Source organism: Anas platyrhynchos, chromosome 25 (genome assembly GCF_047663525.1).
Source record: "Anas platyrhynchos isolate ZD024472 breed Pekin duck chromosome 25, IASCAAS_PekinDuck_T2T, whole genome shotgun sequence".
NCBI classification, from domain to species: Eukaryota; Metazoa; Chordata; class Aves; order Anseriformes; family Anatidae; genus Anas; species Anas platyrhynchos.
This window is the reverse complement of record NC_092611.1, coordinates 1,187,904-1,211,425: the sequence shown is the minus strand read 5'-3', so window position 1 is coordinate 1,211,425 and position 23,522 is coordinate 1,187,904. Positions and strand designations below refer to the sequence as shown.

General features: G+C 37.5%; 1 long non-coding RNA gene and 1 pseudogene across 1 annotated transcript; one reads left to right on the top strand and one right to left on the bottom strand.

The window, feature by feature from the left end:
• The first annotated feature begins 382 nt into the window (after positions 1-382).
• LOC139999445 (uncharacterized) lies at positions 383-5,723 on the top strand. The gene is made up of 2 exons (XR_011804963.1): positions 383-495; positions 3,228-5,723. It is a non-coding gene; the product is annotated as an uncharacterized lncRNA (long non-coding RNA).
• Positions 5,724-14,771: 9,048 nt separating this feature from the next.
• LOC119716060 (serine/threonine-protein kinase RIO2-like) overlaps positions 14,772-23,522 on the bottom strand; it is a 117,487-nt pseudogene continuing 108,736 nt past the window's right edge.

The window sequence follows — 23,522 nt, the reverse complement described above, 5'->3', positions numbered from 1 at the left end:
TTTTCAGGCTTCCTAAATAATTGGGCTTATTTCATATTCCCAACTCGGAGGAGGAGAATTGTTGATTTCACCTTCTTTTTTCTTCCTTGGAAATCAAAGGTGAACAGCTCTAAAAGGAAGGGGAACGTATCAGAAGCAAGCTTTTTTTGGCTTGTAATCCTTTCTTAAGGAAAAGATTCCTCACACACCTTCCCCAGATGTAGGGGGGCAGAGAATAATTTTGGAACTACTCCAATTAAAGTCAGCTTGGGGAGAGTGGGACTTCTCTACTTGTTTCTGAGACATTCGCATTAGCAAGAGAGAGAGTTGTGTTGCCGCTGCCAGGGGCCTACGGTGATGACTTCAGAAACAGAATTGAATGATGTCACTGTGACACCTTGGTAACAGCTGCCTCTGAGCAAGTTTAGCGAGGAGGGACAGAGAAGTGTGCTGGATGAAACCACGTGAGGACTTGTGGATCCCACGTTGAGGTGCATCGAGAGGGCCCACCCTCCTGTAAGTGTTTGGATGCTTCATTTTCGATTTCTGTAGTTTGTGTAAAGTCCTTTCACAAGCATGAAGTTTGGTACTTTGGCTCAGGGATGTAGCTGCACAGAGTGACAGGTGCAGCATGTGGCTGAGGGCCTCTGCACGTTCTCTCTTTCCCACACACGATCAAGAAAGAAGGGTAGACAAATAAGAGTGTGCTGTGGTCCTGCCATAGACCTCAAGTACTACAGCATAAACAAGAGACTTAAAAGTAGCCCATCACATGAAACTTCAGGACAGCAATGCACTTCATCAGCTGGTCTGGCCTGTTGAGTGGAGTGTCTCAGGATGGAGTGTATGAAGATGCACTCCATCTGCTTTCAGATTAGCACTTGCAGTGAGCAAGCTGCCTGGCCTTAACATTTTTCATTTCATTTTTCACCCGACTTTTGCTGGTTCTTCTTGGTCTAGAAAAAAAAAAAAAAAAAAAAAAAAAGTGAACTCAGATCAAAATAGAAGGATTTCCTTTTCATTAATTCCATGTTCTTAACTTGACAGGTTTGGTTATTGACGTAGAAGGGACATATCTGGCCTGACTTGAGTTACTCATAATGTTTCACTTCATTGTAGATATGACTGGAAACCAGAGACAAGACTGGTAAAATCATTCCTAGAACTCTGTGTTGTTTTCCTTCAGGTACCTTGTCTCTCAAGTCGGTGAGGGCTGGGACAGAATGAGATTGGAAAAGTCAAGTGTAGTATTCATTGTTACAGAAGTAGTTGTCCTGTATCTTCTATGGCAAAAGAATTTTCCTGAATAAATATATAAATAAATAGATAAAATTCCCCTGGCAAAGATTGGAAGCTGACACTTACCTGAAAGTTACCAAAGCAACTTCCTCCCGGCAAGGTAACATAGCTCACAAATGGTGGGCCCAGGGAGCTCAGTGATTCATACACAATGATGCCTTCGCTTGGGAATACGGCCTTCTGCTTCTGTTTGCTTTCCCAGAACTCCTGCAATATTGCTACGACATTCACTGTCAAAGACATAAAAATGCTGAATGTAGGATGCATACATGTCCTTGATCTTAGTGTTTTCTGTGTTACACAAGAAATGCAGACATATGAGCTTGATACATTTATTATTGATAATAAAATGTCTGTGATTATTTCTGCTGGTGTGAAAAATATGATTTTGTGGCAATTTTGGACTTTCTGGGATTGCAGGCTACTGTAGTACATAAATTGCAGGTCAGCAATATTGTACTATTAAGTCAATGTGTTGGAACTTTGATATCACAGCAGCCATTAAGCTGCTCACTTTCAAACATGAGAAAATGTTATACTCAGATTCCTCTTTTCCATTCTCAAAAAACAAAAACAAAAACAAAAACAAAAACACATGGTCATGCAAGGAAAGCAGCTGACTTTTAATGCAAAACTTTATGAAGTAGCTGGAAAAAAAGGTGTTGTATATTATGATGATAATAGTTGCAGGCTAATGTGAAAATAGAAATGTGAAAACCAGAAATCCAATTGACATCATGACTATTGAGCCAGTACTCCAAAGTTTTACGTTCTGTGTTGGGGTTTTCTCAACACTTTTCGGCTTGGACTCGAAAAGAATTTTAGTATAGTTTATCTAGACTCCTTTTACAGAGCCATGTGTAGCTTAGAGATAATTTTCTTTCTTTCTGGGCATCGTTCAGCAGGTGGTGAGCAATTGCATTGTGCATCACTTGTTTTGTACACATTAGTGGTATTAATACTCTTATCATCATTATTATTATTTTCCTTTTTTTTCTTCTTCTTTTTTTTTTTTTTTCCTCTCTCCAAATAAACTGTCTTTATCTCAACCTACAGGCTTTCTTTCCTTTTTTTTTTTTTTTTTTTTTCTTTTTCCTGATTCTCTCCCCCATCCCACAGAGGGAGGGAGGAGGGTAAGCAAATGGCTGCGTGGTGCTTAGCTGCCTAATAGGTTAAACCACAACACTATGCAAAAACAAACAAATGAACAAACAAACAAAAAAAAACCAGCTGTGTATGATGTTCATCATTTCTCACTTGAAAATTTAAATTCAGAAGGTAAGAAGTATGTTTCTTAATTTGGACCTTCCAGTGGAAATATGGAAGCCCTAGGCAGCAGTATGGGTCCTTCAGAGTACTGATACTGGTTCAGTATCAAGTATTAGTGCATACAGGAATCAGTGGCAGAGATAATTTTCCTCATACATGTATAATTTTCCTCTTTCTTCATCTCGTCTGACCTTGTTAGTAGTGGAATAATGTAGAAGTGATCCATTTTGAGACAGTGTCACCCTGGTGGTAGCTCACATGCAATCTATGGACAGGGCATTGCTCTGTTTGCTGCAGGGTGAGCAATGTGAGCTCCAATATTGTCACCGCCTGTTTCCTGACTTCTGGCAGCTGCACTGCTCTCACAGACAACAGCTTTTCTTGGCATTTAGCCATGACAAGGGCAGACACACAGAGTGTGGTCATCACCAGTTCCCTTTTTGCTGTGCTCAAGCCATGAGGAAGTGTGGGTGGCGTGGTCTGAGCTCTGGGGAGGCGAGGCAGGGTGTTTGGAGCACACTGCTGTCTGCCACTGGATGGTGTCACGGATGCAGCAGCAGTGTTGGCTCCTACCAGTTCTGGCATTTGGGGCATTTAAAGCTGCAGAACTCTCATGGCATTGGAATATTGCTTCACCGTAAAGAAGAAAGCCATCTGAATAAATTTTGTATTTGTAACAGGAAACACGTTGGGATAACCACTGTCTCAGTGCAGCTGTGAGAAAAAACTGAAATATTGAGGAACTCTTAACCACAGAAACTGACTTCTGCTTTTCTAAATGATGATGAATGTGGGAGAAAAACTGGTCTACTAGCCAGGGAAACTGCTACCGGTACGGACTCCAAATGGTAATCCACCTTCAGAAATTGGTCTCTGGCTGAATACCTCACTGATGTAAACATCTGAGTGGTTTTTTTTTCTTCTTTTTTTTTTCTTTTTTATGAGACCTTCTGCTCCACAGAGCATGCACACATTGGGTAACAATCTAATTTTAAACCCATTAAGTGAAAACTGATATTTGAACATAAAATTCATGAATGTAAAATTTCCAAGTTTAAACATGACAATTCAGTAGGAGCTGTTGCTTCAGTGTGAGAATGGTATTGGTGACATTCAGTCCTTTACTGGTATTGAAATAGATAGCAACAGAAAGTATCAGCTTTAAGAATATCACTGATTTAGGATGTTTCCATAAAGTGTTTTGGTTTTTGAAACAACTGTTGTCCAAGAGTGCAGTCCTTAAAAACAATAATGCAAAGTCCACAGGAATAATGAATTTGGTGGTGTAGGTAACCCACAGTACTCTTTCTGGTCTCATCATTCAGCCTGTATGATACAACTTTTGGTAAAACAATAAATAAATAAATTTTAATAAAGCTTGATTTCTCCCACATCATGATGAGATCGATTATTCTGTAGGTAATAAACTGCTGAGTCTTCTAAGAAGATGTACAATGCAATTGGCAAAGCTGCACAGGGAAATCCCAAGCATGATCATTTTTTGTCCAGTCCAAGTCCCTAGATTTTAGTATCCTAAGCCCCTCATTGATGGAGGGGAAACTACCCATAAATATCATGCGTGCTTTTGCTTACCAAGAGGAAATTATACTGGTATAGTGGTCTATAAAAGAAACAGGTATTTAAACTGTTTAGTACCAATGATAGCAATAAGTGACCTAAATTGCTGTGTGTCTGATCCTTGCTTCTCTTCTGTTGTTAGTTTTACAGAAATTAAGAGTTCAGAGTGTAAAATTTCTGTTTTAATTTCCATTCTTGTTCATGAGTCCTTTCGATGGTAATTCAGCATTTAGACAGCCTGCATCTCTCACTTGGCTGAAAGTTTCCACTCTGAAAACTAATATTCAAAAGACTTTTTAGAGCTATAGAGAGGTATCTACTTTCACTGCAATACACCAACAGAAATATATTTCCCTTCTTTTCCTGAAATCCTGAAACATGCTTTAAGCTGTCTCAAATTTTACAGATAAAGCAATATTTTACCAGAGGACTAGTAAGCAGTGAGTAGCTGCTACAGATTAAACTAATACGTGTATGACTAACACAGAAACAGTAGCTGAGCAGCATCATTTTTATTCTGTTTAGAATTTCTGTCAAATGAAAGCTATGTGCCTATCCCACAGTGCAGCTGGATATCTCTGTAATTAAGTAATTAAAAGTGCCTGGGTTTGTACTGAATTGGATAAACATAAAACCTGGCTTAGCTGTGAGGATGGTAGCAGGAAATACTTGGTGGTATATATGTAGTGGCAGCATCAAATTATCACTGCAGTTTTTGCTGTGATTTTTTCAATCCTAGCCAAAACTAGCACCTCAAAACAGTGATGAACATGAAGATGCATCAGGTTAAACTACAGAATGCAGCCATGATATCAAAGCCTCAAACTTTTTTTTCCCCAAGAATTCTTTATGTTTTGATTTAATTAATTTTATTTTACTCAACTGTTTAGCTTGAATCAGTATGTTTATCATCATTAAATTAAAACAGCATATCAATTTCAAATATATAATTAAAACAATTTCAGCTAAACTTGTAAAAATTCGGTGTGTGTGAAAACAGTTCTCTACTAAAAAAAAAAAAAAAAGATTTTATTTATGCCTAACAGCCACTACAGCCACTATTATTTTTTTTTCCTTCATTATGTATCACATGGATTTGTAGTAGTTTAGGAAGATGTGAAAAATGTATACATATGATCAGATGCACAATCAAATATACTAAGTTACTATTCTAAGATAGTAACTAATGATTACTAATATGATGATTACTAATGTTGTATTAAGATCTCTCAATATTCATTTTTCCTGCAATCACATGCATTGTTTGCCTTCATTTCTAAACATTCCAGGCAGAATGTTGTTCAGTCTCTATGCTGTATATCAGTATTTGGAATCCAACTGGCTTAAGTCTAAAAATGCAGTATGGAAAACAATGAGAATTTTCAGAAGTACATAAATGAAACAACAAGATTCATGGTTTAATGCAGCAAAATACTGTAATTTACGTCTCATTTTGAAAGGACATTCTCATTGTAATTGACTTTCGTATTTTGAAAGATGCCTATGATGTGGTTGAGTTTTTAAGATAATGCTTATAGTATTTGTATGCAATGACAAACAATTTTCTTCAGGATTAAATCATCCATGCTTTAAAACAATTTATTTTGTACACTGTCAGTTGCTGAATTAGTTAACAGTATTGATTTTGTTGTAGGCAATGCCAAGACCCCATTCAGACAATATTTTATCCACTTTATACCTCAGATCTTTCTCAGTTAGAGTTTCATAGTAGTACGTGCATCACCAAGTTCAAGAGCAAGAATTCCATATACCCTCCTTTAGTACTCTCCCATCTGTGAATATTAATGGTTCCACAATAGTCTATTTGAAGCTGGCTGTAATGCCTAGTTACGAGGTGAGAAGATGATTTTTCTTCTCTACTTTGCTTTTTACTCAGCTGGAAAAGCCTCTTGCCCAGGGGCTGAGCATTGTACCAAATGAAGCTGTCCCCAAGTGCAAATCCTGGTAGAGTTCTTGAAGTTTTCCTAGACTCTAAGGACTTTTTATTATTTATTTATTTATATATATATATATATATTTGAATTTAGGACAGGCTGCGAGTTCTGTGGAACAACAAATATGTGGGTTATACAGCTGCATTTACCCTAAATGAACCCTGAGCTCTTTTGAGAGTTCAGAAATACAGTTTGATGTGAACTGTGTTTGAAAGAGGATTAAATGATAACACATTTATTATAACACAACATTGTTTTCCAGACAATTTCTCACCTTTCAGTAGCAACTGTCTTGCCTCTGCTCAAGGAAGTCTGTGAGTCAAATTAAATATCATTCTAAGTGGGAAACAGAACTCTCCAACTTGGATTATGTCAGTAAGTTTGCACTGCATTGATGCCAGAAAAAAAATAGCTCCAGGTTTCTGTGAATTACTGCTAAAAATACTGGCTAGGCATTCACCTCAACCAAGGCAAACAAACAATGCCATAAACAGGAGGCTGGCCAACTGGGAGGGGGGTGTTTTGGCCAAGACTGGAAGGGCAAATCGGAGTGGGAGCCAAGTGACTCTGCCACTGAAGTGGAATGGAGTCATATACTTGACAACGTCTCACTGCCGAGAGAGTGGAGTATAAAGAACACACACACAAGATAACCACCTACTTTGTCATTTTAAAACTTAAAACAGCTGTTTCTAAAAGTCCTTTTAACTGCCTTCGTGGATTTAATTTAATACGTGAATGCAGAAGAAAAATACAAGCTTTTTGAATGAAAGAAATATGTAATATGAAATCTATTAAAGAAGATTCTTCAGTGAGAGGCTAGTAAAGTTCCCTTACATGTCTTAAATCAAGCCATGGCACATAATCAGTAAAACTATATCGTTTAAACAAAGTTCATAAGTTACAAGTGCACCCTTCCCCAGCTGCAGCCTATTAAGGCTTGTAACTTAATGCATACATCTTAGGGAAGCTGTTAAATTGGGCTCAGGCTAGCAAAGAGATACTGTTTAAATCTCTAGAAAAAAAAAAAAAAAAAAGGCAGCAACTGGAGTGGGATCCAGCTGTTTTGAGGGAAGGTTTTATTGCTTCTCTTTTGATTTATTTTGCATATTTTTAAACATATAAATAATAGCTTTAGGAAAAAAAAGGTACAAATGCGAGTAGGCAATATCAATTAATTTTCCCATGATCTTACTATGCATTTATCATATATATTATGTTATGTATTAGCATGTTAGCAGTGATTTTGTTAGGATATTCTGGTCCATATGCTATACTATTCTGTTCTCCATGTATATGTACAAAAATAAAAAGCCCCATATCCTTACTAAACCTAATGAAATTAGGTATATTGTTAAATATATATAAAAACATTATCAAGTATCATGTACTGGGACACCAACAATATGCTGAGAGGACTTCAGGGGCATTTTTCCTTCTCCATGATGGATTTGGATGCTATATGAGTGAGCTGATCTAGCAGTGGACTACTAGGTGATTCTGTCTAAAACCCTTAAAAAGCACAAAAAGTAGCAAGATGTTGTTTCAGGAAAAGAAGATCTGATTGTGGGGTGAGATTCCACTTGTGAGAAGCAACATCTTTAATTGGCAATGGCTACCTTAAATCCAGCACTGACTGACAGTTCCTAGACTTCAAGGATTTGGAAAAAGAACAAAATAAAATTAAATAAATGAACTGGATGGCCTCCTCAAGAGCCATTCTGAACATGTTACCAAGTAAAGGAAGAAAGAAGAAGATGTTGGAGGCAAGCAGCTCAGAGAATGGTGTAGGCTTTGTGAACCATTGGTATGTTTGTAGTCACAGCAGATTTAGATGCAGCTAGGGAAAGGAAGGGTAGAGACTGGGAGGGTTTCACTGACACCACCGTTGGACTGAGGCAAAAAGTCAATCCCTGCAGCGTTATGAATTGAGTAAGCAGGTTATCACTTGGAACAGAATGAGTAGACATACTAAAGTCAGGTGTTTTTAAGCTGATAGTCTGAAGACAACTGTTAATCATTGCCGAACAGCTTGGCTTGGTCTACATTCTTATGTAGCATTACATGGGAAAATGATAAGAACCTTGGTATAATTTCAGCATCTGAATATAGCAATAAAGAATTATAAATTGGTCAATCTCCTGTGATAACCAGAAGTATAACTGATTCGCATAGGAATAGTATAGTAATAATAACTTTAATCTAGAAAGGAAAAGACTGTTTGTTTGATAAAACTTTTAATCTTGTAATATTTCTCCAAGGCAACTGACTTACTCTGGCTATAGTGCACTTCAATTTAAAAGCTTGTATCAGAGAGCTAGTATGGTACCCACTGACAAATCTATTTCAATGTTAAATGAAGAAAAGTGAGCTGGGCTGATTCTACCAAAAATTATGGGCAGATCCCCATAAGTTAACATACTTTCTTATTAAAAACTCTACAGTCTAACCTGTCCATCTATTGCTGACCTGAAATCTTTGCTGGCAAAACGTGCAAAGGAAAATGTGCGATTTGTTGCTACCAGTAAAAAGAAATGGAGACACAGTGCTGTTCAGCTGATGTAAAATCACTTTGCTAAATGTTCACAAACCAACCAAGTAGCAATCCATCTAGGAACCATGAATTCAAGTCAGGGCTTAAAAAGACTTTCTGGAAGTACTTAGCTTTTTTCCAAGCTTTATCGTAACTCCTACCTGATACCATAATATTTTTTGATATGAAAACGAAGTCGTAATAAGGTCAGCATATGGATTAGACCAGTGCTGGGGTTAATTAGGTCTGCATGGTAGAAAGCATTATCTTTTTATCATGTTATCTGGGATGGAAGCTACATACAGCGCACAGTTCAGGGAAACACACACACCAAAAAGCAAACACAACTCTTGCAGTAGCATGGGTTGAGCACTGGGCTCCTTCTTCTTGCCTTCCTCCTCCATGTCTTTGCCTGTCCCATTCTTGCTGGAGCTGCCAGCCCCTCTGCAGCCCACTGTTCCCCGTCCCCCATCAGTGGGCTGGTGACAGGCCTGCACCACGGGGCCTTGCTCAGACCCCTGCTCTCTGCCAAAGATTGTTTACCACTATAAGGATAAAGCATTCTCATGGCAGGGAGGAACTTGTGAGAAACAAATTATCCCTGCTGTCTTGTTGCCAGGGCACCCAGCCATGATCTTGCATCTTTCCCAAATCCCATCATCTCTGCCTCTGCTGGGCAGATGCTAGCCCAGAAGGAGCACTGCTGCAGCAGGCACAGCACCACTCACTGTATTTGCTCCTGCAAGCTGCACCCAGGAGGGCAGGGACTTTTGAACATCTTGTCTCTCCCTGCTGCTGTTGAAGAAAGCCCTCTGTGAGACATTCCCAACAGAACAAAGTGTTGGGACAGTGCAAGCCAAGACCTCTAGGTTGGAATGGGAACAAAAAGTGTATGTGGTGCTGAGCAGTGATGAGCAGACTTGCTCTGACATCTTGCTCTAGCAAAACTCAGTCCTGTTGACATACTGAGTCACACCACATTGTGAAAAGGGTAGATGCTGCTGCAACAAAGTAGATCCTGAATGGACTTCATTCTTACTTTGTTCTTTCCAATAAGGTCTGAAAGTAATGCGTTTGTAAGAGATGTGGACGTGGTCCCATGGGGAAACATGAGACACTATGTTCTTTCTAGTCTAATACTTGCTTGCTGTATTTAAATCTGATTAAAAGTCAGAGATGGACACCACCTAGATCTAAAGATGACTTTTTGCTGAAGATAAAAAGAATGCATGTAAATTCTCATCTGACTCATCAGACAAAGCACTATGAATGTCTGTCACCAGTCAGAATTAGTGGCACACACTCACAGCAACTTCAAGCCTGTATAGGTTAAATTTATATTAGAATGCCTTCAAAATTCTTTTCATACCTCAGAAAATCTAAAGTAGAAAAAAAAAACAAAACTACTCGAATCCACTCGCACTTTTGTTTCTATTTAATCATCTCTCCCTCCCTTAGATCTGTGGGTGGTCACAAATGCATTGTCCAAGCAGCTTGTACATACACTTTCAATAAAAGCCTTGTCAGTAGACCTGCAGGAACTGGTTACCAGTGGAAACTTATGAAAGGGAATGCCCCTCTCCTCGAGCCCACCCCCCACACTGCACCCCGATCAAATTCTTTGTTCCTGTGATGTGTGTACATTCACAGACTGCTCCACGAGGTCCCAAGACTGCAACAGTAATACAAACCTACCCAGCAGCATACAAACCTCCTGCAGGGTGGCCTGAGAAACAGATGTCAGACTCCTAAGCTCTGGGACAGATCCTTATGCTACATTCACACAAGAGTAACATCCTTCTACAAGAGTAAATCCAACTTAGTCCCAGGGAACTACTGGGTCAGCCTCTGACTTTTCAGTGTGGCTATGAGCATAAGAATCTGGCAAGTGGAGTTGTTTAATGCAGATGTACATGGGTTTTTCCCCTAGGTCCATCACTAGCCATGTCTTTAAGTCTTTATTCCTTTTACAGCAAGTTTAGAAGGCAACAGTTGACTGTATGAGACTGATTTTATTAACTCTAACAGAGCTGTTGACAAAAGAATGAAGTGGAGATTAAATAAATGTCTCTGCAGTGTGCCTCAGGTCACACGGGAGATTACGATTAGAAGTGAATGTTAAATAAATAAATAAATAAAACTCCCTTCTAAAAATCTAACATTGTTCCAGCATTGTTTGCATGTTAAATGATTGACTAGGTGATTCAGACTGAAATGACACCCAGCAAAATACTAATTTTACAATCAAATTGTTTATGTAGGACCAGATTTGGGGGCATGACATCAAGAGATCTCATTCACCTGTGAAGAAAACTGAGAACAATGGAATTTAACTATTGTTTCATTTGATCTGTTGAAGAGGGTTTTTTCCATTGTATGAAATCTGTGGATGTATTTTCTAAGAAATTACTAATTAAATAGCACTTTGTTCCATGCATAGCCCCACTCAAATCATAAATTCAAATTTAAATACTCTTATTTCCGTGATGTGAGTTGCATTGAACTCTGTTTCAAGGGATGCATCAGGCCAGTTTATTATGTGCCATCTACTGAAAGGTACTTCAGAACATTTCACAAGGGATAGTTTGTAAAATGAGAGAGAAAGAGAGAATAAAGTGTTTTGGCCAGGTTTAAAAAGTGCATCCATAGTCAAGTCTGATATGGGGGGGGGGGAGGGAAATCACATTCCATATACTTGCAGGAAAACATCTTATGTTTTAAGATTGCAATATTTGATATTTTGCAGTACTACAGTCAAGAAAGGTAATTTATAGGACAAACTAACCACAGAAAGAGAGTTGGCATAAAGTTTTCCAAAATTGTCAAGCAGTAAAGTTTTTACCATGTTATTAGAATGTAATTAAATATCCTAGGTAAAAGTTGTGAATCAGTTTTCTGAAATGCAAACTTAAAAAATAAGCAGCAACACTGCCTTCAAATAGGCAAGATAAAATAATGATAGTTTGTGGTATGCACACGAATACATGTACAAGCATGTTAATTACTTCTCTCTCTTAATTTGTTGGGTACAACAGACATTTGAATTAAATACACTCACTATCAGGGAAATAAAATCATTATCTTTGGTACTTACAGTCTTTAAAAACCAGGGCAGGGTCTCGATGAGGCAGAACTTGGGCAATTACAAGTTGCAGAGACTCCAAGGTTCTGTCCATCTCTGCTCTGCTTTTCCAGAAAGCAGCCACAAGCTGCCCTCATGCCTGAGTCAGGCAAGTCCTGTACCAACTCTGGATTCCTGAGGAATCTCCCCACGTCTCCCAATCAGGCATTGCCTCAAACCCCACGACCCTCCGCAGGGTCCACCTCCCCGGACTGCTTATCTTTGCTGTATGCTGAGCTAATTAGCTGCAAAGGCAGGCTGACAGGCGCATTCCTACTCCTTCCTTCTGTTAAACACACCCACCTACAGGCCGGGGAGAGAAGCTAATCACCAGAAAGAAGTTTGTTTCATCGGTTTATTGGCGATGTGCTGAGGCAAAGACCTCTCTGGTTCATACCAAATGAATAAAGAGACTCTCTTGCTCACCCAAACCCTCAAATTATGGAAAAGATTGCAAATATAAGGAAATACTTATGTAAAGCTATACTAAACGTGATAGCCTGAAAGCAGCATGCAGGCTCTTGTTTAAAAACAACAAATTCGATAAAAAGTATGGTGTTTTTTTTTTTTTTCTTCCTGTAACTATGTAACTGGAGAAGAAGGATATTAATGGCAAATAGAAAATTAATCCGATTAGCAAAATTAAACTTGTGATATATTAGGTTAACCCAATTTGAATCTGGTTTCCTGACAAGCAGTTTCCTTACTCCCTATACAATAAATGTATTAAAATACCAGTGAATTAAACTGTTTACATCTAAAAGGACCTGTGGGATATGCAGAGGTCTGAAGAGGCACTCCAATCAAGGCAAACACAGATGCAGTGGCAAAAGCTTGAAGCACGAATGTAAATACATTGCTGTCACACACATTTGTGTAAGAGTCATAAACTGTACAAAATAGTTGCTTTGCTCAGCTTACTTTTATTTCAATTCCAGTAAAGTCTTCTTTTTGATTTGGAAAAAATCCCAAAGTAAGGATGTGTGTTCTTTAATTACTGTACAGTCTTTCCCAAAGAAAGATTATTTTTTTCTTTTTTTCTTTTTAAAGATGCAGCAGTGGAAAACTGCTGGGCAACCTTTTATCTCCATCACTTGCAAGTTTCAGTACATACTGTTTCATTTATAGAGTGTGCATTGCACAAGGTGTATCTACTCTTTATCTTCATGTTTTGTTTACAAATTAATGAACTAACATTGTGTTTGTTTACTATAACATTTAAAACCCATTTTGTTATTACCCGCACATTCCTTGCTAGGTGAATTCGCTAAGATAATCAATAATGCTATTGTCTTAACCTCTGCATTTTCCCAAGTTCACTCTAAGAGAACTCTAAACTTCATCCCATGTGTAAACTTTGTGGCGACCTTTGATGACTTCAGATATTTCAGGAATTCTGCTGCTTTGAAAAAAAAAAAAAAAAAAAGGCTTAATAAAGATATATTAAGCTGTAACTCCCTCACTTACTCTACTCTCTGAAAAGTCTCGTCTGGCAGAGTAAATGAAAATGATAACTTAGAGCCATCCATTAGAATACCTTTGAAAGAGTTAATGGATGCTTTAAAGGAACATTTTGAAAATAAACAGCATGGATTTCCATCATTCCATCCTTTCTATTCTCATGGAGCACAATCAAACGGGACAGGCTTTGTATATTTTTGGAACCCATTACCAAGACAGACTTAAGGTCATGCACCAGAAAGAACTCACCCACTGTGAAAAGCTCTAAATTAGAAGCCAAAAAGTGCGTGCACATCTTATGCAAAGAGCTTCAACTGAAATCTTATTAAGCAGTCACTGAAACAACCCCTTAACAGATAAGAGTGTAGAAACATAAAAATATGTTTTTTCCCTTTACATTTAAAATGGAAATAAAATTAAATTCAATTAGGCTGCTTTTCTGCCCGTGCTAAAAAGAGCTATTTGCATCAGGAAACAGCCCTACATACCTTGATAACAATCACATTTAAGATTTAATTGGACTTCCTTACTTCTGTCACCAGACCTTCCTGCAGCTTTGATGCTAAAAGAAACACTTATCTATTACATCTCTGCTCCGGCCTGCCATGCTTTTAAGAATGTATACCGCTGCTAGCTAAGACTAGGTTTTTTATTGTAAGAGCAAAAAGACAGAAGTTGAAAACTTTCAAAGCAGAGCATGCTGCAAGACAGGACAGAGGCTGTAATTCTCAATAGACTAAAAGCTGATTTTCAGTTAGGGTAAAGTAGAATATAGATAGTATCAGGTGTGAGTAAAAAATCAACCTCAAATCCAAACTTCCTCATTTCCCCAGCCAAGTAAAAGATTTAAAACGTTGCAAACTATGGGTTGATGACAAACTTTACCATGTCATACGTCTCTAGGAAGGCTCTTCACCTAAATCACAGATACATCAAGATACTTGTTTTTCTAGGTCTTCAGAGACCCAAAATAACATAAAAAAAAACATGGTAATATTTTTTAAAAAGAGAAGTTCAGAATGCTCACCACTTTATGTAAATTGTTAAATGAATTAGATTTATTGGTAACTGCACAGCCAAATTCAAAACCTGAGTGACTGCCAGATCTCTACAGCACTGATTTATTCCTTTTCTCTTATCTATAGATCTTTTCAAGATCTATACAAGATCCTGGAGTGAAAGGAAAAACAAGCAAGAATTGCTTGGTTCAAAGAATGTACATTATCATGTTGTTTGATGATCCTTGTACAGGTTCAAAAGAAATTTTAGAGTGTTAAAAGCTATCAGTTTTTATTTCCTTTTGATTTTTAATTAAATCAAACAAATACCTGTTTGTAACCTGAGGGCAGAATTTCACATTTAAATTTTACGTTGTAGGAACAAAGGAAAATTTTTAAAGAGGAATCCTCTGCACATCAGAAGATTCTTAATCTATACAAAAACAGTAAAATTGACCTAAAACAAGATACTGTTGGAAATACTGTACTTAAATGATCGTACCTAGTACTACTAATTTATTTTAAATCACAGTCGATATTTTTAACTAGGAACACAAAATAAAATCATGCAAACAAAACCAGAGGAACCAGCGTGATGTTTATTAGTTTCCAAAAATACACGGTATTGTTAAGAACTTTTTCCTCCACTGTATAAAAGGATGCTTGGTTATTAGGTAACTGTTTTAGCTGTATGTACTGTGAGTTTTCTCATGTTCGGTGGCAGCTATGATAAATTATCCCCAGAAACTAGCTGCATCCAAGCTTGACTTAATGTTGTGCATATTTTCTCGACGTTGTTTGGTATAAACGTTTGCCTCTCCTTTCTGTAGTCGTCGCCTCAGAGCAGACTTCTGCTGTTTTGTCAGCTGACGTTTTATCTTCCTTTTCACCAGTTCCTACAAATAAATAAACAATTCAGTATCAGAAGTTTTTGAACATCATTTAGTACTAACATTACCATAATGACACTGTATTCTCAGTACTAACATGAACATGTGGTAGTGAACCTGTCGAGAAGACCACCATGCGCTGAGCAGCTGGTGATCCACACCAGGGTTAACTCGAGTTTGCCCAGGCCTGCCCTGTGCTGTGCTGCCCATACTGTGTGGCCCCAGAACCCCCTGTGGGGCTGCACAGATCCCTTGGCCTGGGGCAAACTCAGCCAGCTTCTTGGGACAGAGGAGCCTGCAGGCAGCTTCCGCCTGGTTCCAGTGATTACCACTGCTCTGTGGTCTTGCCTTTATCTAACAGAGCAGAAAGAAGTTATAATAAGAACTTCACCTCTTCTCAACAGCAGAAATTGAGCAAGCAGAGTTGTTTCTTTGTAAGAAAATCATGTAATTATCTCAACTGAGTGAAAGGGGAGAACCTCTGCTACAGACAAGGTCTACAGTATAGCTATGTGGTTTGGAGTCAGGGTCAGGGCTCTAGCATTTGAAGGGGTGTACGATCACCTGTGCTATTTTTTTTTCTTTTAGCATTAGCTCTAATAAAAAGCATCTTAGGTGATATCTTGCAGAGTTTAGGTGCCTTTCATTCAGGAATCATAATGAACCAGTACTTTTCAGTGCAAAACATATGCCTTCAGCAAAAATGATAATGTCCTGTGCTTGCAGATTTGACAAACATCTTGTAAGTAGAAAAAGGACCAAGAGAGTTTGCTCCAGCACAAGGAGAGATCTCCTTGTCCTTATCACAACCCATGAATATTTTTTACGTCATCATGTTTTCTCCCCCTTTTTCCACCTGAGGACAGGGCTAAGAGAAGCATGGAGGAGCTGAGGTACCTGCTGGTGCAAAATTACCCCACAATCTAGTAATATTTCTTTTGCATTTACCCCAATTTCTCTTGCCTTGTTTTTTGTTTATGATACTGTCAGCACATTAAGTAGTAAGTTGGTAGTTAAGTCAGGAACCAGAAAGAATTCTTTTGGCACTGTTTAAAAACTGCTGTGACTAATACAACTAAATTATGCAAATACAAGGTAGTCAATAAATCCAGGTACCCAATCCTGATTTCAGTAAGAATGCTGTAGTAATTACATAGTATTCACCTGAATAGTAGTTTCCTAAGCTTTACCACATGCAGGTTGACTATCAAAAATGTGAATAAAAAGAGTAGTATAAGATCTGTCTTTCTTTCCTCGGAAGCTTAGCAGAACTCAGTATTTAAACAAGAGCATTTTGGAAATTAAATCTGTGAATGCTCTTTAAAAATATTCCAGAAGAAATTCCTGAGGAAAGCTGGTAAGAACTAGTTTAAACTGGGCCACTGATGTTTTTCTTCTGTCAGTAAGACAATTGTCATCCTCTGCTTTTTATAGGCAGAGCTCTGAAAGAAGGCTTCTCTACTTCTCCCACTTCAGTGGACAGATGACTTCCTTCACAGTTCATACAAGGCTCGCTAGAAGAAACTTTGCAATACAAATACCAGATATTTTCACTATGCAAAAATGTAAATTCACAAAATACTACTGCTCAATCACAGCATGCAAGTCTCACTAGTCTCTCCATCATCCTAAGCCTGACTGTAAGCAAAATGAATAAACAAATCTATCATTTATTATTTAAATTTTTGCATAGTTTGCATTATTTCCTATAATTAAATTGCAGCAGTCCCTACAAAGATTTGTACAAGCACAACAAGACATTTTATTTTGTCTGGAATAGCTTATTGTCTGTAACTCATAAGGCTTTCTTTTTGGCACAGTCACCCAGCTATGACTGCACCTACTGCTATTACTGCTATTGTTTATACATGCCCATATGAATTCCTTCTGTGTGTTTAATCTGGAAACCTGCTTATGTTTTAATGTGTTTCTTCATTGAGAAAGCTATATAAACAACAGAGAAGTGCTAGAAGCAGTAACAGGCATTGGCTCTAAGCAGCTCAGTGGGTCTTACTGCAGTGCCTTTTGTGTTTTTCGTTTTGCAATCACGTTCTGATGTTACAAATAGCTCATCATGCATATCCTTTCTTTAGTTCTAGTATTCAAAAGTTCAAATAAGATTTAACAATGGGCAGAAACATTTTACTTAGCGTAAGAGCATATAAATGGAAAGATTACACAAAGTAAATTGACACAGGATGTTTATGTGGCTGAATCTCTTGAAAGCTGCTTCTGCTTTTATCTTTCTTTTAGAACAGAATATTAGGTACTTAAATGCCATTTGAATATTTTAACAAGTTTGATGTGTCTGCCTACAGAAAAAACATGTGTTCGCTAAACAATCAGGAAGGTTTCTACAGTGAGTGACCACTGCTACCACCTACTGGTGTACAGAAATATAATTTCAAATAGGGATCTATAGGCGATTCCAAAAGAAATCCTACACATTTAGGTTAGCAAACTGAAAGGGAAAAAATATGTATCGCATGGATCAGAAGCCAGGCGATTCCTAGCATTTATCCTAGCTCTTCTTTACTTCATTTCATAATTCAAGGCTAATTCTTTTTCTCCTTAATAAGGCACAAGGCCATGTCCTACAGTAAGAACAGGGATGACTAACAAAAGTCTCTCTTTCCTTCACACGAAGTCCTGTAAAAGTCTTACACAACTTGCAAACATGCTGTTCCCTAACACATTTATTTATGCATAAAACTGGCCTTTCTTCCATTTAAAATTTAGACACACTCTTTAAAATGTGACAGAGGTAGCCATACTGGATAGTATACTGAGTAGGGATGAAGAAAGATGTAAAATTCTGCCACAAAGTATTGATTTATGTAATGCTGAAAGTCAAATTCATATTGCCAAAGACACCATGACTACAATGAATTCATATCTATGTTTCAGAAACGTGGTAAGAGATGTGTTAAAAAGACAGATGAAAAAAGGCCAAGTTAAATCTTTACTCACGCATGCAAATTTAAAATACAAAAACATTAATTATGGGCAACAGAATTGATTTCTAGCAACAGAAATGAAATTAAAGTTGCTAATGCCGGAGTAGAGCTTTTGTGAAAGAGCAAAGAACAACACATGAAGTACAGCACTGGATATAATTCACTTGTAAACATGTAGAAAGCATCAGACCTATTTTCTGTGAACATGGAACTACAAACCAAAGATGTACATAGTAGTAATCAATTAAAGACAGTTACTGCTAACTACGTATTTGTAAAAATATCTTCAACAGCTACGTCCTAAGATGGTATCAGAGTAAACTAGACAGTAGCAGTAATAATTACCGGTGGAATGGTTGAACAGCTCCCAACACTGCTGGCTGACGTACTTTTAGTTCTTGTTCTGTGCTCCGCAATATGAACCATACTGTCTTCATTTCTAAAATATGTAAATTAATGTTTTATTCCATTCAGTGAGCATCATGTTTCAGTCATTTTTTTGATATACAATCAAAAGTGCTAGCAGAACATTTGAGTACTACAGAAAGAACATTTACATTTGAAATATTAACACTAGTTCAAAAAACATATTTTATGACAGGAAGGATTATAGTGCAATAGCCACATACATACTACACAAAGTAGTGTAAGAAAAAGAAGCTTCAGAACACTAAAAAGATTAATTCAGATTCTGTACATTGCCTAGGCGTAGAATTTCATGAAAAAGGAAAAATTCAAAAAGAAAACAGGGTATATGAACTTTATATATGCATTCAGGTACATGGGGAGCTTGCAAACTAATAGTTTGAATTTTATATAAGAAGGGGTTAGCTTAAAGGTAAGAAGGAATTTCCAAGTGTGTCAGTAAAGGCATTAAAAGCCACATGGTATGACGTTCAGTAAAATATATTTGAATAATATATTCCAAAGAGCTTGTTCTTGCTAATTTCAGCCGAATGAGGGGCAGAGGCTGAGAAAGACCACTCTAATTATAAACTCATTTGTCAAAGCTACTTAGCAGCAGCAGCGTTTTAATACTAAAATATTCGCTGTAAGGCTGAGCGTTTAGTTAACTCGGTATTCATATTTTCTAAGCAATCTTCCAAAAAAAAAAAATAATAATAATAATCCTGACATTAGATTTTAATATTTCAAACCTGTACTGTAATCAATGGTATAGTTTATATAGAGATATGTCATTTACTCTTGACTTTCTCTTTCATATCCAATATCCTTTCTGACTACTGTGAGTTCATAGCTCAAAAAAGTTTCTTGATAACAAGATCAGCTGCTTAATTACAAGAAAACCTGTATTGGTTTGAATTTTCCATCTTTTAATTTGTATCTTTCCATGGCATTCCTCTCCTGACTTGACACTAAGGTGCAATGCTATTTTGAGAGAACAGTGTGATTGTAGTTGTTAACCTTGATGCTGAGTTGTAAACACTGTCAGGTTCGATAATTTCCCAAAGGCTGAGATCTGATGGAGCCAATTCTCAAAGATTAAAAGATATCAGGTAATTGATGATCTTTGAGGATGTCATCTCCATAGATTCTTATTTCAGCTTCCTTTCTTGCTTCTTTAGGATAGAATTTATGGTTTGTCCTCAGGGGAGGAAGAAAAAACAAAAGAAAACAAACAAACAAAATAAAACTGAAACAGGTGGAACTTGCACCCTTCTTTAAAAAAAAAAAAAAAAAAAAAAAAGCCTTTGGGGTTACTTGCATCTCCAAAACTCAGTTAGTGAATATTCTGAGGCTTGTGACTTGCGCTTGTATGTGCACTTGAAAGGCTCAAATTTGGGGAGGCAATACACTGGAAGAAGGTGATGTAGAAGTAGAATTTTAACTGTTAGTTATATTGGGTCATCTGATAGCTTTTTATGGTACTCAGGGTAGATACAAGTACCTTCTTATGCTTAATTTGAGCACCTCTCCCTAGCAGGAAGTTGAATATCTCTGTCTAGAACTATTCCGACTTCAGAACAGCACTTTAAAACACGTTCCTGACACAAATCCTTTATCAGAAGTGTCCAAGCATTAGGAGAGATTTGGGCTCACTGAACTGTGATGCAGCCGTACTTTGAAAGAGAAGTTTAATCAAGTTTGAATGCTTGAACAAACACAATATTCTGTGGGATTGGTGTTGTTTTAGTGTGTACCTGAATGCTTTTCCATTGCAAGAAAAACTTCTTAACAATAATGGCGCAATAAACTATTTTATTAACCATAAAACTTGCGTGCCATTTCTAGAAATGCATCTTTTGCCATTGAGAGTGGGAGATGAAAGGACTGCTCAGACTTGCAGCCATCTGAAAAGTATATATATATATATATATTTTTTCTCTAAAAAGGGAAAAAAAAGTTAATATTTAACTTCCATATTTCATTTCCTCAGTATTATTTCCTTCAGTGACAGGATCGTATTTTGGAGGAAAAGACCTAGTTAAAGAAGTGCTAGTGGAGTAGAAATTGGGAAGTTCTGCAATTAAGAGCCTTTACCAGGCTCCTGGATAGCTTTGAAAGCATATAAGAAAATCTAAATGGCTACTGTATGGCTTAGAAAAGATCCCATGAACTTGTTTTTTTGCTATTTTCAGAGAGAGTTGCATCTACCTTTTTATCAAATATCTTCATGAATACCAGAAAAAATCCAGGTATCCTTGCCATTAAAATGTCAAAAAAAAAATGCCTAAAATCAACTAATTAGAGCTTTAAATTATATTTAAAGATTGGGCTTTTCTTAACAAGCTAAAAGCACATTTACTAAGGCAAAGTAAGGCAAAGTGTTAAATCCTTGGTTTTGTTTGAGAGAAATATTCTGCAAGCCAGCCAACTGTGGAAGTTGTGTGAATTTTGTAATTAATATTTTGCGTACGTACATAAAGCTCCAAATGACCTATTTTTAAATAAAGGACAATGATAACACCCTGTAGGAGGGTCAGACAGATCATTTTGTCAGAAATCACATGTAAAACGAGGGCCAAATTCACTTTAATCGGACCCACCGAGAACAAGTTTCAAGTCAAAGCCTTCAACTCATTTACATCAACAGCCGAGACTTCTAGCAGTCTGACCTGGTAGCTGGGCCAGGTTAAAACAAACAAACAAATGAAAAACTTTCATCTGTTGCTGTTCCAGTCTGTCAAATTACCAAGATAAAATCATTTTACTACTGTGTTCTGAGGTGTATTTTAGTTAGTGAATTACTTCCTAGCCCTCCTCTTAACTGCCTGGTTCCTGTCAGCAAAGTCAGGCCCACCAATTAGCGCAGGCTAATTCTGCTCCTTTTTATATGTGTGCCTCCTTTGTTATGCTGTACATTGTTCACTAGTTGGGATATCTACTGACAATTAGGGAATGAGGCAGACACAAAGACTAATTTGATCACCCGGAGACCTGCCTCCCAAGATCCCTGTGTAGGCAGTGGAGACACAGCAGTACCTCCAGGGCACTCCAGCTGAGGTTTCAGCTCGCCTTCGCCCTCTAGAGAAGCCTCCTTCTTTCCATTAACTACAGGGAAAGACTGGCATCCCCAGGCAAGAGATGGCCCCTCTCAACCACGCTCCCATTTTAATAAGGGAAGTCAGCGACAGAGTTTGACTTTTGAGTTTCAGGGCAAAGGCTGCTCGTCCGCCACGCTGGAAACGGGCCTGGTCCGGCTGCCTGATGGAGCTCATCCCAGCCCAGCTCCCGACCTGGCCCCATAGGCACCTTGTGCCTCCAAAATCAGCAATTCCCTTTGGGCACACTTCTATGTGCTCTCGGGACACTCCTGGCCTCACCAGGAGGACAGAATGAGGGAGGAATGGCAGTGGGGTGAATCTTTCACGTGAATTAAAGTCATTAAGTAAGGTTCTGTTTGTTAGGTTAATTGCGGTATTGATCCTCCAAGTCCCTCAATTTGGAGTAGTATATAACTGATACAATTTCAGTTCAATAATTTTTGTTGGTGAAAACATGCATTTTACCTGTATTCAGCTTAGTTTCTTTATGCCTTTTTCCCTAGCCAGTTCACACAATGTCAGTTGTAGACTGGACTGCCTGTAAGTGTTGGGTGTATGGCAGACATCATGGATGATAACCATTGAGACACAAATATTTTAATTGTTGAACATTCAAATTCAAATGTTGGTCAAAATAGTTTTGATACCACTGGAAAAATTGAGAGGGAATCTGGTTCTTGAAAATTTAATCTTTATGAAAACACTTAACGAAACAAAACTGGAATATGGATGAAAGCTTCACAGGTACGTTGTGAGATTTTTAAAACCTGTTACTGGTTCTGCCAACTGTGCACTTTTTTTTTTTTTTTCCGAAACAAGTGCTCATTTTTCTGAATATAATTTATAGGGCTGGCTGAGATGTTTAAAACTCCAGAAAATACAAGTGGAAACACATCACCTTCAAGCACTGTTCGTGACAGTGATCTTACACCACCGTGCACGACAATGGACACTTCTGAACTGCGTACTCCTGAAGAATCTGGTATGGTTGTTAATTGGAAAGAAATTATTAAAGTATACTTTGGGGTAGCTGTGTCTGCAACTCACTGATAGTGCATAGCCTAATGCTAGGCAGACTTAGTGTAAAGATAAAGCATCTTGCAACCATTGATTTTTTTTTTATCATTTATTGGAGGACATTTTCCAGTAGTTCCAGTTATTTTTTTTGGTAGGTGTTATTTTTTTATTCATTCAGTTTTATATCGAACTTCTAAATGCTGAAGTATTGTTTCAGGCAAACCTTGTGTTGAAGCATGGCAATCCTTTAATCAATTGTCAGGGGATACATCTAGATTCAATGACAAAATCTTACGGCGGGGAGTGGTTATGCTGTAGAATTTTGCAAAGATTCTACTTAAGAAAAATGTCAGATTAGGAAGATTTGTGTTAAGATGATCCTTAGCTTTTTTTTTTTCTGTCTTTTGCATATGACTTTGCATATCAGTCGTGTTCCTGAATAACTCAGAATTCTTTAAATTCTGTTTTACTAAGAATTTAGCAAAAGTGAGCATCTAGTGAATCACCAACCAAAATCAAGAATGAATTATCCAATATTCAGAGTAGTAATACTAATGATTTTTATCAGATTAAATAAAAAATCATCAAGGTTTTTTAGGCTTAATTTTTTTAACGTATGCTGTGCCTTGTAGGAGCTAATTGCCTTCTTGCTAATTACCAAACCAATTGCTGAAACACAGTTTTGGATTTAGCTTGTAGAAAGCTTTGGCTGATTGAATCCATTTTTTACTTAGTTATACAGCGATTGGAATGTTTGGATTTCCTGCTTAGTTTGTTTGCCAAATTAGATAAACCTACTGTTTATTTCAGGAGAGATGATGGTGTCACCATTAAATACTCCAGATTCTTCAGGAGAGATACTGGATTGTCAAGACATCTCAGATTTGATGAGAGAGAAGGAATCTCCAAAGTCTATATTTGAAATAATGTCCTCCAGAATTCCAGAAGGACGAATAGCT